This window comes from Pectinophora gossypiella, chromosome 16 (genome assembly GCF_024362695.1).
Source record: "Pectinophora gossypiella chromosome 16, ilPecGoss1.1, whole genome shotgun sequence".
Classification (NCBI taxonomy): Eukaryota; Metazoa; Arthropoda; class Insecta; order Lepidoptera; family Gelechiidae; genus Pectinophora; species Pectinophora gossypiella.
This window is the reverse complement of record NC_065419.1, coordinates 11638291-11657430: the sequence shown is the minus strand read 5'-3', so window position 1 is coordinate 11657430 and position 19140 is coordinate 11638291. Positions and strand designations below refer to the sequence as shown.

Genomic DNA, 19140 nt, shown 5'->3' with positions numbered 1-19140 from the left:
AACAGAGGAACCGTTCACATCGATTGACGTGCGACGGACCGGCGCCATTGGTCAGCGCGCGTGACGTCACGGCGCTATCGACCCGCCGCCCACGGCCGCGCATGCGTCAACCATAGAGCTCGCACGCCATTGGTCCACAGATTTGTTGCCGGACGTAATGAATTAAAAGGTTCGATGGAATATGTTTTTAAAAAGTAGTATTTTCCAGCTAAGTATGTCTTAAAAAATCAAGTACTTTCTCATGTACTTAGTCCTGCAAAATTGTATTTGTTGCTATTTTATTTTCTGATCACGTACCAAAGATCTTGGAACTGTTATTGGACGGTAAGATGGACATAAAACCGGGATTTATTAAACACTAGACCTATAACTATAATGCCTAGAATAGGTATCATTATTTCCGTTTTAATCTCGATCTTTATACATACAACATTTTATATTATTTAATTTCTTTTTTATATTGCTATGGAGATACCTGTGACTACCCCATTTGGGATATAGTCGTGAGCTCCATTATTTTACATTCTTACTAGACTTGTCAAAAGTGGGGTTTCTTATGATATTTTCTCGAAAATTGTTATGAATGAGATAGAATCCAAGGATAGAATGACATTGATAAGTGCTCAAATTCAGGGCCAAGGTCTGGTGACGCTCTCACTGTAGACTGCACAGGTTGACCTCGTCAAACAATCAGACCCACGCAACGAGCAGAGAATAAACCACAGGACACTAAAAGCGTCCGTTTGCACTCAGACATAACATTACTTATCTGGCGGGTTAAAAAGGCCACATTGAAACAATGAGGATAAAAACTAGAAGCTCAAATGTAGACGGCAACACTATTCATCATCATCATCAGCCCCTTAACGTCCCCACTGCTGGGGCACGGGCCTTCCCTATAGATGGATAGGGAGATCGGGCCTTAAACCACCACGCGGGCCCAGTGCGGATTGGTGGTTATTAACGACTGCTAATGCAGCCGGGACCAACGGCCTTCCGAAGCACGGAGGAGTTCGAGATAAAAACTTTTTTTTGTGGTCATCCATCCTATGACCGGCCTTTGCGAAAGTTGCTTAACTTCAACAATCGCAGACCGAGCGCGTTTACCGCTGCGCCACCGAACTCCTCAAGCTCGGTTGATTGCAGCACTATTGAGTGTTCCTAAATTTTGACATTTGCCCATACTGTCCAGGTAAAATTCGTGATAAACTGCTATAAAATGTGGAGTAACGTGGAGTGTATCCCATCTGAAGAATGAGTTACGAAAAAGAGAAGCAGCCAGTTGGAAAAAGGCAGTTTTGATTTAAAATAAGTTTTTCTAAGTTGTCTTCTTTCCGATCTTTAGGGAATAATCTGCTGAATAAGCTGCGTAATCGATTATACTGTAAAAATATATAACCAAAACAATAATATATGTTTGTTTACTCAAATAAGTATTTGAGTCATCTAAAGGAGCAATTGACGCATACACTCGCATTACACATCAACCAGTACGATATCCTTGATAAGTCGAACTTCAACCTTGCACTTCACGGTGACCTAAACCGGAACTACGCATGCTATCAAGGGCTCAGGCCAGCGACATCGAAATTTAACACCCGCATCCATTCTTACCTCGATTAAGGTTTATTCCAACGAGGAATTCTAATTACAGAACCCGCTTGGATTCCAATCCTTGGATTAACGGCCGATCGAAATCTATTGCCCATTTGCAATTAAAACCCAGAAGTCTTTGAACTTGTACGCCCACACAACGTCTTTACTACTAATGCGAAGACTCAATGACAGCTAAAGTTTTTCATTTCACTGAAGGAAATGTAGTTATGGCTCAAAATATATAAAACAAACAAATAAAAATATAATCGAGTACTATTATATTAAAGCTTATCAAACAGTGCAAATAAAGACTCGATAAAAAAATCCTTATTTTTTTAACAATAGGTGTACGAACATTATTAATTACGAGACCAAGAAAAATAACAGAAGGGAATGCTTTTGTTTTGCGGTGGGATTTTCATAATCTAATGGTAACAATAATAAATAAAAGTTCATAGCACAACCACCAATGAGTTTAAAAGCCATACCTATAACAATGAAAAATACTATGGATGACGTGATTCACCGGAGAAAGATTGGCACAGTGCCATTAAAGAGAATGATCCTACATACAAGTGAACATTCAACATTATTACTTTCAAGTACAAGTTCAGAACAACAATTGTAGATATTGATGCAGCACTAGTGAGTTCACAGATTCCTGAATCGCTGTTGATGGCTATAGAGCCCTACAACAGCGCGCGAAATTATTTACCTATACATATATCTAACATCCAGCTATAACAGTTTACTAGACGTATAATATAACCATGAAAATTACTAGATGACGTCATTCCCCAGAGAAAGATTGGCACAGTGCCATAGAGAGAACGATTCTACATACAAGTGAACATTATTACTCTCAAGTACTGCGCTCTGAATCTGAATCATCACTTTTGGAACCTTTCAAGTCACTCTTTAGAAAACTTAAATTAGATAATATTTTTTGTACACCATTTGTGTAAATACTATTCTTCTTCTTCTATCGTGTGGATAGTGAGGTGGTTTACTAACCCCATCAACCCTGGTGTCAAGGTTACTACTGAGCCGCCATAGGCTCCTGACATGACTCATGTAACGACTACTTACTCAACTGATGTAAATACTATTTACGTTTTTTCTCAACTTATTTCAGACGCAGAATATTACCCAGGTATAGACGCGACAAAATAAACAAAGTAGATCGAAAAACTTTCAAATCTGTTGAAAATACTCCAGTATAGGTAACTTCTAAGTCAGACTTGCCCTATTCTCGAACACATTAGAAGTTCTGGGAGGTTAATATAGCCACATCGAAGCAATTCATCTAAAAAAGCAATATTGCTTGGTTTTGGTTTTCCCCGAAGGGTAAGGCAAAGGGAACTATGCCCATACAGCCATGTCTGACGTATTTTTTTCTTGATGATTAATGAAATGATGAAAGGTGATGATGATGAAACCTAAGCCCCCACCCACGGAGTAGACTCCTACTCCGAACCCCAAACGAATTAACTCAAAAGTCCGCATAAACTTTTGAGTTATGAAGCGGCTTCCTGACACGAAGCGAAAATAGGCAGATACACTTTGTTTATTGAATACTCCAATATAATAACACTCGCGAATGTCTTCCGACTAACTTAATGCGATCATTAACCACAAAACACCACTTCGTATTAATTATTTAGATTATTCAATGAAGAAAGCAACTGTCCCGTTCCCGTCTCCCGCCAAAAAGCCGCAATATTGCTCTTTGACATTTGTTTGCATTGCGCACTTAATTTTATATGCGCAACTGTCAAATTGCAATATTGCTTTTTTAGATGAATTGCTTCGATGTGGCCATTTTAACCCCCCTGTTTACCCTAAAACAAGTAAGAAATAAGGGTAGTTTTCTTGCCACCATCTGTTTCGGGTGATTGATGAGACTGAACTTAGCAGAGGTGCTGTATACGGGAACTTATACCGAAATAACACATTCATCAGCATAATCTTGATCCCCTTTTTATTTTTCGCAGAGCAAATATCATGGAATACATTATTTTGAGGAAATATTTTGAGATTAGCCGTTTTTCCTGCTTTTTTCCCTATACCTACACACGTACAGTCATGAGCAATATCATGTACCCACTTTAGAACCCTGTCGCACTATCATATTTGATATTTAACGAGACTTACGGTTTAATTTGTCAAAAAAGTAAATGTGACATGGTTTCAAAGTGCATTACATTAACGTATATGTTTAGTTACACCGAGGACAATTTTTAATTTATTTGATGATCAGGGCAAAAAAAAGGCTACATGGAAGCAATTCACCTAAAAAGCACTATTGCAATATGACTTTTGCGCATATAAAAGTATGTGCGCTATGTCAAGAAATGTCAAATAGCAATATTGCTTTTTTAAATGAATTGCATGGGAATGGACTTTTTAACAAGCAACATAAATATAATTCCTTACGCAGCACACGCAGCGAAAGTAGACGAGAATTGAGCAAAAAGCCAGGATTCATGTTGCGCTCCAGACTAAAACATAGGCATACATCACAGTAAATACTCGACGAGTTACGATCCTATATAGACAACAGTCTAGACTTCACAAGTTGCGACCTCTCGACGTTTGGCTATAAACGCTGCGTTTTAATGCGTAGAAATGCCGAGGGTATTAAGGAGATGTTAAAAGGATATGTCAGACATATATTCCTTGTAATCATCATTTAACCGTAATAAATGCTATTTTAATTAAATATGTAACAGCCTAACAGGTAAGAAAATTCACTGTGTTTGACTAACATTTACGACAAACACGACGAATAATTTGCTATGAATGAACTCGATGACATGGCAAAACTAACCAACGGATCGGCGTGGTATTAGTATTTCTTTCTCATTCTCAAGTTGATGAGTGAACACTTATGTTTAGACACGTACAGCAATATTCATATTAAAGAAGTCCTTGCCACGATTAAAGGAGAATTTCTACGTCATCCGAGTCATGTTTAGTATGAAAACATCACACACTCTTCAAAACATCACCGTATAAAGTAATGGTAACCCAGGACACTTGACAAGCTACGTAATTAAAACTACATCAACGAACTTTGTAAACATCGTACCATGTTTTAATTAAAGCAGTTTTTTCGACATAACTAACGAGAGTAATTGAAATTACTTTTTTTTATCGTAATAAAATTTAAGACTCCTTCGATTTAGGATTTAGGACAGAATTTAGGACAGAAACCACACGGAAATCAATAAGTACATAGAAAAAAAAAATATACCAAAACAAAAAGAAAAACAAACCAAACCAAAATCATAAAAACAATAATAATAAAACTAAGTATTCTAAATGCAACGCACTGACGGCCCGATCATCTGCGGTGGAGTCCGGAATAAAAGGACCTCGCTCAGCATAAGTCTTTAAGCATATCTAATGACGAATAAAATATTCGAATAAATGGATCTAAGTTTTACCCACTTGAATCAACAATTAGAGATTAATTATGGATTGAAGCACACTCAAAAAACCTCCTTCCAATATTTTTTTCCTGCATTCCCAGGATTGTACTAAAAGCCCACATCCTCAGATAAACAAACCAGTAAGGTGCGCCACAAATTCGTCCTGGTCGCCAATAAATCGCGCCGCTATCCCCACGGTTATTCACCACACGCACCTCCACTTGCCAGAACATTCCAGAATATTCCCGAATATTCCTTTTTTTCTCCCCCTGGAGAATTTATAATGGTACGTCTACTACGTTATGTAGGTGAAACATTCGATCTTTCATGAGAAAATAAAGTTAGTCGTTTTTGATAAATATATTTTTTTTTATATATTGGCCAAGTATGTTGGCTCAACTATGCCTGATGGTAAACATAGAGAAGCCCTAATTGCAGTAGCAACTGAAAACCAACGCAATGAGTCAGTTTCGAATCAGTTGCGACTACCATACTGGCCTACTAGGTGCTTCTTCACGCTTCGCTCAAAGGACCCCATTTTGTAAGAAGGAGGATTTTAATCCTTTTGTTCGTCTTTTCGATGGCATAACCATAGTAAACTATTTGGAATTTATATTTCAAACGATAGAAGAAGTAAAATGGTCTACGCTGAATTTAATAATAAACAATCTATCGATTTTCTGGAAACCATTATCATCTAGACTGCTCTTGACTAGATTTGCAATAATATTCTTATGAAACTGTATGCACACAAAGAACATTTTTGAATTAAATATTAATAAAGTCAAATGTATCTTGAATAAAAGAAAACTAGAGGGAGATAAACAGAGATAAAGAAGAATATTTATGAGACAAAAATAAATGGAGAATAGTGAGACACTCTTTGTTTCCCTGATTAAAAGACAAACATTTTTTTTTTGTTTTACTTAATAGTAAACAAAATCACCTATGTGTGTTATTTTCGTTTATTTTTTGTTACTTTCTGCTGTGCTTAATAAAGACTACGCTATCGTATTAAGAGGACGTGTGTGTAGATAGATATTCAACGGCCAAAACATCGATACGACTGTATAGTTGTATAGTGTGCTCCCCTGTATCTTCATTCTTCTTCTATCGTGTGGGTTGTGAGGTGAATTACCAACTTCATAAACCCTGGTGTCAGGGTTATTATTGAGCCGCCAAAGGCCCCTGACATGACCCATGTAACGACTATTTACTTACACAGTAAGTAGTAACCGGGACCAACGGCTTAACGTGCCTTCCGAAACACGGATCATCTTACTTTTTGGACAATCAGGTGATCAGCCTGTAATGTCCTAACCAAACTAGAGATGACAAAGTGATTTTTTTGTGATATGTCCCCACCGGGATTCGAACCCGGGGCCTCCGGATCGTGAGCCCAACGCTCAACCACTGGACCACGAAGGTCGCCGTGTATCTTCATTAAGAATGCACAAGCCAATGCGTTCAGGAGAAATTCAAACCCCAGTATATATTCCCAAAGCATTGTTATAACTCCCGACGCAATCATAACAGAAACTGTATTATTGCGTTGTTCCACATTCATTGCTGTAAATAATAGCACAACCTACTTACGGACTACTCGTGTTGTTATTGGAATCCAGAGAAAATGAAAGGATCCAGCTTTTCATCATATTTAATATTCTCTATTTGCGTCGATGTAATTCCCACTAGACGTACTCGTGTAACGTGGCTTGAATGTCCGATTATCAGTTAAAATCATTCTCATTTCATTACTGAATTATTACGCTCTGTTATTACAATGAGTAGTAAGGGTCCTACATCCACATTAACCCCTTAGAGCATTTCTATAAGACCATAAAGTTATTATCTCCATGTAAACTATGTCTCGAATATTGGATACTACAAAAAGCTGGCTATATTATCACAGTCCACAGGTTTAAAAGCAGCAAAGGCGTAGAAACTCGGGCCTCCCGTATCTCTAGTACAAATTATGGCCGGAATGTACTCAACGTTTGTAAAATTTCCTCCAAATTCCGGTCACGTCTCAGCGCGACAAAATACAATCGCGAAGCCTTGGGAACGTGTTACCTTTGTTTATACTATAAGCACAACAACCGGAATTCGTTTTAAAGGAAAAAATCAATATAAATTTTATAAAATAAGGTGCTTTAACAGGATCACCACCAACTTTGTAAGACGCACGTGTAATCAAGGAAAAGCTATTTTAAACCGCCTTGTGAAACGCCTTCTTCTACTGTGAAAAGAAATCTTGTTTTAATTATGTAACGAAAAGGAAACACGAAGGACAATTCAATTAATTGAACTTAAGCTATACCTATTTAACTTGAAATATTAAGTAAATGTAGTTGAAGCAAAAGTGGCGCCCAACATGGGACTCGCTTTAGTGATCTACAAAAGATCAAGAAAGGTATTTGAAACCAACTCTAAACTGCGTTTCGTTACTATTTCCATAACAGAATAAATTAGTATTCATGAAAAGGTTTATAACGTCAAGCTAGTAATAGAGTGGAGCTAGGAACACTGTATAGCTAAATTAATCCCTGGTTCCAGATAATACGGGCGCTGGCGCCGCCGAGTCGCGTTCGGCGGCCAATCAACGTGAGGCATACCCTGGTTACCGTGCCCTCCCCGCAGGCAGTACCACCAGCACGCGATTTCATACGAACCAATAATGTTTTATAGAGTAGATATGTTTTGTCCCTAGTAGATTGTTTCAAACCCATGTCGATGCATAATGAATGACAGCCAAAAATTGTTTAAATAATTTAAATTTTAATATAATTTATCGCACAAACACAAAGCATATAAAAAAGGTGTAAAATGGGAGGCATCATGGCTCTAAACCGAGATAAGCCACAGGAAAAAAATTGATCAGATGAAGATTACACTAATAAATGGCCAACAAAGATAGCACATGAGTAAATGAGATAGCGAGTATTTTAACTGTTTGTGTAGCACGCAATAGCAAACCATTTCATACGAACAGAACAAGCCTTGACATGCCGCTAGCCTGACCTGTCGCTATGTAGTTGTCGTTGGTAAAGTACTGCTTTTATCTTATCGGTCAATGCGACGTAATACATTTGTAAAATATGCCAGCGCTACACTATAGCTTTCACTTGATAGAATAAAATAACGACCTCCGTGGTCCAGTGGTTAAGCGTTGGGTTCACGATCCGGAGGTCCCGGGTTCGATTCCCGGTGTGGACTTATTATATAGACCTAGACCTATATAGACCTAGTTTGATTAGGACATTACTGGCTGATCTCCAGATTGTTCGAAAGTAAGATGATCCGTGCTTCGGAAGGCACGTTAAGCCGTTGGTCCCGGTTATTACTTACTGATATAAGTAAGTAGTCGTTACATGAGCCATGTCAGGAGCCTATGGCGGCTCAATAGTAACCCTGACACCAGGGTTGATGAGGTTGGTACTGCACCTCACAACCCACACGATAGAAGAAGATTAGATAGAATGTTTATAATTTTACTTGACCGAATATATTTGTTTTAGAAATATAACTTTATTGCACATTTACACAAGATATAATTATACATACGAAAGACGTGCAATCAAAAAACAACAACAAAACCAACAATCCGATGTTTCTATTTTTTTATAATGATCATCAATTTATGTACCTTCATTTCTGAAAATGTAGATCTAGGCTATGAACGCACATGCAAAACATTTATCTGAAAAGCTATGATTAATTTATCTCATCTATCTTCTGTATACCACTCACTGATTAGGTAATCACGAAATCTCAAAAACAAGAACACACGTACAAACTTAAAATTTGGCAGGTGGTTCCTTATAAGGTGTAGACATCCGCTAAGAACGGATTTCACGAAATTCCTAAGGGGGTAAAACGGGGGTTGGAAGTACGAAAGCCCTAACTCCACGCGTATCAAGTCGCGGGTGCCCGTTAGTAGCATATAAAGCTACCTAAACCTAAAATAAGAAAGTTCAAGTGACGTAATACCTAGCAGAAAACTAACAGTCAGTAGGTCGGTCACGTCCGCTCTGCGGTCTAACTAAATATCCATTTTGCAGCGCAGCTATAAGTTTAGAAATATGACGGCATATACTGAGCACACGGTAAATAACGTCGCTTATGAAGACAAGTTACTTATACTACAGAATGAAAGTGTACAGAAAAAAAATATTAATAAAACTTTGTTGGAACAGATGTTGTTTCTATTCTTAATTCAAATTACTCAGCTTTAATTTAAAACGAGTGACCAAATTCAAAAAAAAAAGCGAAGCTGTTTCACCGAGGCAGGAAATGACTGTGGAAACGATGATGAAGCCTTAGAAATCGTTACTGAAATTCTGAGAATCGCTGACAAAGCCACGGAAGCGAACGATTTTATCGCTGTTTTGTCCTTAGCGTTTAAGTGGTTAACATTTATTATATCATTTAACGCTCCCCATATGTTCGGCCAAGTAATCAATGCCATATGAGGCAAACTTACAGTAAGTCACATCAAAAAAGCAGGTATAACCCTGCTATGAATTCCGAATCGTGTAATACACGTTCCAAATTCTCCCTACTACCCACAGAAATCCATTTGTAACAGGAAGCAACGCTCACCGGCCATTTGTGGTTAGTATACCTGGCCACAAACCTGCGAGAAACGCCTGCTATTCCGTGCACCACCATACAATATTTTGCCCATTGTAAAGAAAAACATGAAATATACCTGAGTTATACCGGTCATTTTCTTATCCGGCGAAAAGGAAAGGGACAGATGCTTGACAGCTGATAATTTCAAAATGACTGAAGAAGACTGAAATAAACTATAACCAGCTCACGCATCTGCTTAAAATTGACGTTCCATATGTTTTAGCCTGTCGATTGCCCGTCCTTTTTCTTTTCAGTGGATAAGAAAATTGCATGTACTTAAAATTAGAAGGTGTCTACTGAAATCAGCACCAATTACTAAAAAACTGCAAGTAGTCTTTACGACTTTGATTCGCAATATTATTTTAAAAAATACGTATTTTTAAACGGTCCATAGATTTTACATTCAAAACATTAAAAACTCAAGGTTATACAACGAATATACGGTACGAATCGAATAGAAATAGGTATTATGGCGCCTTGAAGTCGCGTCGGTGACGTAGACTTTCTCGGATTACCAGAGTGGTACGACTAGTGAATTCAAGGTCAAAGTCTAGTACCCTGTACCGAGGTTTTGCAGCTACGTTACCTCAACTATACCGATTGAGAAGCTGTAGTAATTATAGACGAATACCACAAAAAAATGGCGTTACAAATTGTAATTGAATAAAGATATTATTGAGTTTGAGCCAACTCAGTTAAAAGCACTAACAATGAAAAGGCTTAATAAAAACACATCTATTTAATGTCTTCACCGAACGTTTGGATTTTGTATAATAGCGTAACGCCCCTGATATCAGCGATTTATCATATGACGCAGTGATATCTTCTTCGCTGAGTAATCTAGAGCGCTTATTGGCGCCCAAATAGGGGCTTTATGCAGTTTTACAAATCATGGCATAATAATGGAATTTCATATGTAAAATGTTATAATACGTGATATGTTGATTTTCTAAGCATTACTTATTTTACTGTGTAATAATAAGTATTTTATTTTTCTAGAGGGAGTCTCTGAAAATCATTAAAACACACAAAAAATGTACTGCCATGTTGAGTTATGCAAACCCCAGACGTATGTGATATAAAAAACATCAAAATAACTATATTACATACATACATAAACTCACGCCCGTAATCCCTAATGGAGTGGGCAGAGCCGCAAGTAATCAAAGACAACTTGCAGCCACTGTTGATACGATGTCGTAAGCTGGATATGATGAACCTTATGGTGATAAGGGATCAGCCTATCGCCCATAACATAAGTCCATCATGTTAGAGGACACAATCCCTCTGTCGGTTTTTACGACATGCCCGGGAAGACAAGCAGCTGAACGTGTTCTATGTTTTTTATTTGCTCCCAGAACAGCATAGAAGCGAAAATAACTATATTACTAATGAACAACACTGTAATTAACATTTTGCAAAGCCGACCTACGTGGAAGCGCGTATAATTAAGTTATTTGGCGCCCAGCATGGGAACTAAGTAAACTTGAGGCTCGTAATATTTCATAACCGGCTTACAGTGTTGCGGAGTAATAAACTTAACATTCGATAACCTCAAAACGCCGGTTGTCTACTTCGTGTGTCGAAGTTTAAGTACAATAAAACGTATATACGATGATATAAACATGGGACATGCCATGGCCGATCGCCAACGGAGAATGACTAGTCATCAATTCATAAATAATTTAAAATAGACGAAATCCATCTTGCTGTACGGTCAAGTGGTTACATATAAGTTTTGTTATATCTTGAGGGACTGATTTTCAATCTACTGCTATAACAATATCCCTTTGGAGAAAACAGAAAAATGATCTGCAATTTTTCATTACTTGTTGTACGTACAATCGAACATTATCTTTATTATGTTTCTGAGACTTACAAAATGTAAGTTTATTTTGTTATTTTTATTGAGACATAAAAGCACAGTACATAACGATCGGGACAATCGAATAGTCTGCGGCGGAAATTGCAGACATTGGAAACAGAATCTTCATCCCAGATTGAAATTACTCGTATTAAATGGTATTCCGCGCAAAATCTAATAGCCTCGACGTAGACTTTATGTTATAATTTGAAGTAACGACCCGACAACATTTATAATAATTTAAGCGTTTTAATACAGACAATGGCCGCGATTCCTACAGACACATCCTTATTTTATTTTAAGTTATACCTATCATTTTCTTATCCGCCGAAAAGGAAAGGGATGGATGATTGACAACTGTTAATGTTAATATGAATGAATAACCCGAGCGAATAAAATAGGCATCTCGCTCATATGCAACCCGTTTGACGTGTGTTGTCATCTTAATCTGTCGGGTTATTGGCCAACATAAGGAAGGGTTTTTAAATTTCTGCCTAAAATTGACGTGTTTTCCATAAAATTTCCGCCTGTCGATTACCCGTCCCTTTCGTTTTCAGCGGATAAGAAAGCGACAAGTATAACAATATAAAACTAGATAGTGTATACCGAAATCAGCACCAATGACTTACACAAAATATCAAGTACCTATCTCTTAGCCCTACTGCGGTATACTTCTTTAATTCGCGAAATGACCAGCCCGTGTAAACAGTTTCAGCTGCCTTTTGCCACAAAGGGGTTAGCTTTAACGTTTAAACATTACAACCACAGACGCTGCTAATTTAAACACAGTTTTACCTTAAAAAGGACGCTCGTAAAACCTGTGTGCATAACTTGCGCAAATACTGGTCAGTAGTCGTAAGTACTGTAAGCATCTAGAGTTGGTACCGATAGTTACTGTAGTAAGTTACGTCTCTAGTGGCACGGTCGTGTCGTAAAATGCCGGAGACTGAACGAGTGCAATTAATACCTCAGAACGCCGGTGGGAAGTAAAGCCTGGCACTCGTAAGGATGTCCTGAGAGAAGACCGATAAAATACCTACTAACAGTATCACCAGTATTTTTAAAACCTCGTTCGTAATTTAAGAATGCTAAGAAAGTTCCGAGGCTTCGGTTTCAAGTTAGTTATACGTTGGTTACCAGGAGTGTATGCGTCAACCACAAACTTCTCCGCAGTTTGGTGACTTTTTTAGTCGGTGTAATAGTAGATTCAAAAACGTTACATTGATCTTCAACAAGTTTATTGTATGACAAAAAAGAATACCCTGCGTGGATTATATATCTACTTTAAGCTCCCTCAGATTACGTTGAATAAATGATCCTGATTCTGAATAATGCTTTGTGAAATCAAAATAAGTAGTTTGTTCTAAAATTAAGCGTTATTTAAACGGTAACGGAATATAATTCTTTCTTCCTCATTTTTGTTTGAATTTTTTAAGCTCCTTGTTCTCAAAATTGTCTACGAACAATAAAGGCAATTTATTAACATGTAATATTATGTAGCAGGTGGCCACAATCGCCATCTTGCGGCGCCATTTTGTTGTAATAGGAAGCCAATTAGGCAACACCTGACAGATAAATAGGCTTTTGGCGGGAAAAGGATAATGAATATGTCACAACCCTAATTTATGTCCTGGGCTTAGGTCAAAGTAGGGAATGTAATTTATTTTGATGAGATCGTTACCCGCTTTCATATAGGATGATTAAGGGCTTTAGAACTAAAAATCAGACGCATTAACGAATTGCGTGGAAATTAGTAGTTAAGAGACTAGTGAAAATAGCATTTCTTTTGATGTACAAATTATTTCCTCGATTCGTTATTTATGAAATCCAAAGTACAAAAACTTCCACTCCGCAGTATAAAAACGAGGGCTTTAAACTTTCACGACTGGGTTAATCACTGACTTAGATGCCTGTAGCAATTAGCAGTAATTAAAGCAATGCCGTGGTAAAGTATGCTTCCTATCCCGGGCAATAATCCCGGGCTATTTCCAGACTACGTCCCTCAAACACAATATAGATGGCACTGTAAAGATTATTTTTTTTGTTTTTCGGCATTAGAGCCTCTGTTTCGTCATAATTTAGCTCTTGTAACCAAATTTCGATCGCTTTCTTAGCCTTGGACGTGGAAAATGTTTTTACGAACTGCAGAGCTCTGCAAACCTTATTGTAAAGATATGGATGCAAAAAGAAAGGATGACGTTTTGAAAAGCTGGTACTAACAAAAGGAACGTAAACTCTACGTTTTATCATTTCTTCATATTCCTGAGACCGGATGGTAAGCGAGTGTGTTCTAATAGTTGCTCTAAGTATAAATATTAAATTTTCCTTCGTTTTACCTTCTAATTTCATGGATAACAGACATACGCATCTTTTATCTTTGTTTTTGGGTATGACGACCTTTTTTATTGCACCCAGGCACAATAACTACTTCCACCAATTATTATCCCGATCAAAATAAAGAGAAGCAATATAGGTAGCAACATGATTCTATACATAATGTGATCCAACTAACAAAAAACAATTATTTTTATGTATGCTTCTGCCAATACAATTTGTATTTTTGAATAATTATGTATCCGAGTAATGAAAAAATAGATCATTATCACGTTAAATGTCGACAACGCCATCTATATTATTTTTGGGGAACGTAACCTGGACAGTCCCTCATTGAGTATGAACTGTTATTGCGGTCCATTTTAAGAAGTAAACGCAATACATTAACATAAACGAAAACAAGCGGTTTACACAGGTCACTTCAAGCATCTCGTGTATAAAAAAAAACATATTTCTATTTATTGGACGTAACATGACGCACTTACTTTTATATACGCAAACACGTCTATGCGAAAAAGGAATATTGCTTCTTTTAAAAAAAGTTGTAGATATATTTATGTGGTTATTCAGCAGCAGGAGTCGATTATTTAAATATTTAAGGAAAAAACATATTTGCGAGAAAAGGACAGAAAAACAAAAAATATTTTTTTAAGCGGAGCGGATGAAACTTTTTTTACTTTAATATTAGATGACCTGTTCCGAGTAGTGTAAGCTGTTTACCTCCGAAAGGTCAGGTCCCCAGTCGCCCAGTACCTACTTAATCCTACTAAAAGGCCTAAATTATGTTTACTCCATTTTAGCCTTGAATTATATCCCAAATTATGTCCAAATTCTTAAGGTCGCTTTATTTAAGGGATTACGTGCCGCCATTACTTTAACTCATTACTCGAGTTATACTTTTTAAAAAGATTTAGCAGCGAAATAATAGAGATTACTTACCTTCACGGCACTATTGTTGTTGGGATTAAGCTGGAAACATCTGTAACAAAATAAATGCATTTAGTGTCACGGCTTTTTTTTCTATTATGTAAAAAAGAGCTGTGGTAGCTCTAGTAAGAAGATGCAAGAAAAACCTCGGCACAGGGCCCTAGACGTTCTTTAAAAAAATAAAGAAAAAATATTTTTATACAATTGAGTAATTTATCTGCCTAATATCAGTTCTCAGACAGTTAATCCCAAACACAAATCCAATATTCATTTTAAACATGTTTAAAACCAAAATGAATTGATGTAACAATTCTATTTTTAAAATCCAAAAGCCGTAGCTGAGGTAAATAAACGTAACGGGCGTGTAATGTAACACGTTTTACAACTCTTGAGCTGTTTCCTTGGACTGTAAAGCGGTTGTCCGTAGCACACTTTTACTGCACATTAATGTACATGGCCAAATGTACAGTGAATAAGTCACATTGCAATGTTCAGTGTGCATTTGAAACACTGCCTTGTAAAAACGCGTCACTACGTTACTCTTATCTATTATATCTATTATATATATTTTTTTGCAATAGTTTTAGTTTTCGTTTTCTTTTTTCCTACCATTTAAATGTTATTTAAAGAAAGTTTACACGATCCATGCGTCTTCTTTTTTAAATTTCATTTTCAATTAGGTATTGTTCTTTTTAATTTGTTAACTTTAGTTTCTGCTTTTTATTATCAGTGTTGTATGCGGGCATACCGGTACTTTTCCTATGTGTATTTTATTTTGTGTGTTTGTGTATGTACTGCTGTTGATTCACCATAATAAATAAATAAATAAATTATATTCTTATTACAAGTCTGAATTGTAGTGCATCGTAGCAAAGACGTAGCATATCGTAGCATGGCTACGCCGCAGCGCGTAGTAAAAATTTAAAAGTTTTAAAACATCATCCAGTCATCCACATTACTGATACGTACATTTTTATAGATGTAGAGACCTTAAGAATGACAAATTCTAACATCTGACGTCGATCAGAACACCTGTCCAGAGAAAGTCAGTCGTCGTCGGACGGAAGTCTGGATCTGAGGCTCTCGACCGCGGGGGGAGGGGCTCGAAGCCCTCGTATATTCCAATAAAGAAGGACAAGACTCTAATAACGCGACCCGAGTAAGCTCCCAAAACGACACCTCAGACCTGCCTGTGCCACCTGGCACGCCAAATACAACCTTAAAAGTACCACATCAGAGCGGAATTCTGTCTAAAACAGGCTCGTGCAATAATAAATACGAAAACAGAACCGCACGTCCGGTGAAGTTTTTAAGAGAGGAGGACGTAGGTCGAATGTTAAGCTGGGTCCCCACCGCACCGAGTTCGCCAGGTAGACAAACCTAATTTGAAACTTCAGTCGTCTATTAATAGCGCTCGTAATCGCCTCAGAATTTCCACTTCAGGGAAACTAATATACCTTCCAGTAATAAGGAACAGTAATTTCTTTACACGTGTAACGCTGTGTACGTTCAAGAACGGAAATAACTAAAAATAAATTGTTTAGGTTGACGTAGATCAAGTGTCACATTTGATTCTCACAAGTTTAGTAGATTTTATGTATATATCATATAAAATTACATAGCAAGCAGAGGGTAGTAGAGGTATACGGTATATACATCCACTCTTCACTAGCTATATATAAGTCCCACGTAAAAGTGGACGAGACTATTTCTATCAACCGAGCACAGATCCTTTATACCACGTGATATAAATACGTACGGCCGGGTTCCATCCGTATTTGGTGGATATCCCAACTATTCGCACAAAGCGCTTCGCATCGCACTTGTAAAGAGTGGAACTCTCTGCCGTCTTCTGTATTTCCGAATGCATATAACCCGGGTGCTTTCAAGGTCTGAGTGAACAGGCACCTTCTGGGCGAGCGAGCTCCGTCTTAGGCCTCGTCAATGCCTTTGGGTAAGTCCGGGGCCAAGAGCAAACCCATCAAAGGTAAAAAATATATCAATTATGTATCTCTAAACAATAGGACAGACTAAGAAAACAGACGGTACAGGTAATAATGGTAAGTTTACCACTTAAGTTCCGCCATCAAGAGATTAAGAGAAAGACTTAATTTTACAATTTAAAGGCTCTAAGTACACAGTAAATCATTCTGGATTATATTTCACTACAACTTGTTCTTTTCAGTCGTCGCAGCACAGCACCCGCACCGCGCGCGACGCGAATTATATCGCTGATTTTTACCAATAGCCATACGTCTATCCATGTAGAAAGCATCTGTTGCGTCCATTGGTCGAAAGCCACGGACATCATTGGGGCGCGCGCTGCGCGGTTCCCTGCTGGAACGTATAAGGTCTGTAATACAGGTGTATCGGTGTGTACCGCCTTAAGATAATACAAATATAGATACCGTAATGGATATTTGATAACTCGCGTCGGAATGATATTACGCAGGCTAGGCGAGACGGAGTGTGTCGTGAATATAAATAATATCATTACAAGTCTTTCAGGGGCTAGAAATTAGAAGGGGCTCGACTTTGATAAGATTCTGATCGAGTTTCATAAGTAGCCATTGATATGTCTAGTCTGTTGTAGGCTTTATGTACAGAGTTTTTAAGTGTCTTAGCCTTAAGCAACCTGGGCTTTGGAGGTTAAACTTGTAAGGCTTAACTTTAATGGCTTTTGCAGTAATTAGTAAATTCGTAAGAGTTCCTCGAGAAATTAAGTCGACACTATAGAATAAAGAATAATACTGAGTATAGAACGGTAACTATCTACCCCGCACCAATTAGTATTCGTTTCAAACCCAGTTTTGTCTACCTCCACGTTTATTTCAATTCCTGTACATTTCCCCGCGATTGTGATGCGCTCTATCAGTTTGTTCTTAGGCAACGACGTAATAGAAGCCGGAAAATTCCCCTAGAAATGAACCCGACACCTCCTGTCAGGAGTGCACGTAGTAAACAAGCCGCTTGCGCAATTAGCACCCGGCGGGAACCATTAAATTTGCATCAAGAGGCGAGTGGACGACAGCCTTAATAGCTGCCCCGTCGCGACTGTCGCGTCGCCAGATTTAAAAACGACTTTAAATTATTTTTTTGTTAATTGTATAATATAATTTATTTTATTTTGAGTTTTGTTTGTTTTAGTTTTATATAATTTTATTTTTGTTTTGTTTGATATTTTTGTTCTGTAATTAACTGTTTTGTTTATGGTGTAAATAAAGTTACTTGTTTTAATATAGAAAAAAATAATAATAAGTGCGACATTTTGTTCCATAGGCAATTTCGTGTTTTGACGTTTGGTAAAAATTTACTGATTTGACTAGTTGGAAACTACCCTAATGTTAAACACTTTATACTTTCGAATAACTGATATAATCTGTGATGGGATTTAGACAAGACAGCGTACTGTAACATAAGGCGATAACGGGGCGGTCGCCTAGAATGAGAATAGGTCAGTGCACAGACCAGCAGCTGGCTTGTCAGATGAAAGCGTTTGAGGCGCGATAACTATGCGTACGAAGAAGAGGAGTGTAGATAAATATGTCTACACCACAGTGCATGTACTATACATACACATATACGTACATAATAAGCTCACATTCATAATCGCTAATGGGCAATGGGCCTCAATGAAAAGACAATTGGACGCCATTTTTGATGCGAAGTCCCAAGATGGATAGGTATGATGAACAGTATAGAGATAGGTGATTTGCCCATCGCCTATTATAATGGTCCTTTGTGTTAGAAAGGTAAACAACATGTTGGGAAATATAAGTAGCTTAACGTATCCTATATAAAACTATATTCTCCCAATCCAGGATAGAAGCAATATAGATGTAAAAAAGAAACATAATGGCGGACTTTTTTAAAAAGAAAACAAGAAAGGATGACAATTGACGATCGGGCGCGAAAAGGATTGCCATGGTTGAACTAGATATTTAATCATATTAGTCGTATTGAATAAATACTGGTAATTGGTAGTCGAAACAAATGTAAGTGTATAATGAATGTTGGATGTCAATATAAATGTGTATGAACTAATATGGGTTTTCCTTAATAGAGAACATTTTTTTAACAGATAGAAAACAGTTTTCAAAGACCGAAGACCGAAGATACCCTCGATATGTCAGCCGCTGAAACTCCGACAAGACAGGCGATCTGTCTGAAAAATACATTTCTAAACACGGTTCAATAAATAGAGAGTAAATGTTATTCCCACAATATAAATACTATCACGTTAGTCTAGCAGAAAGCTCGGCGGAGCGTGGGTACTCAGTTCATCTTGCGATGTTATAAGGTGCAAACGTCCAATCAGTTTCTTGCAAAGTAATAAATTAACTGGTTGCA

General features: G+C 37.5%; 1 protein-coding gene across 13 annotated transcripts in view; it reads right to left on the bottom strand.

Annotated features, from left to right (window-relative positions):
* The window catches only part of LOC126373756 (kinesin-like protein unc-104), a 139880-nt gene that overhangs the window by 108910 nt on the left and 11830 nt on the right, over positions 1–19140 (bottom strand). For all 13 annotated transcript variants that reach the window (XM_050020012.1, XM_050020019.1, XM_050020018.1 and 10 more), the window contains exon 2: positions 14803–14842. The gene's annotated coding sequence lies outside the window, so the exon portion shown is untranslated. The remainder of the gene's footprint in view (positions 1–14802; positions 14843–19140) is intronic.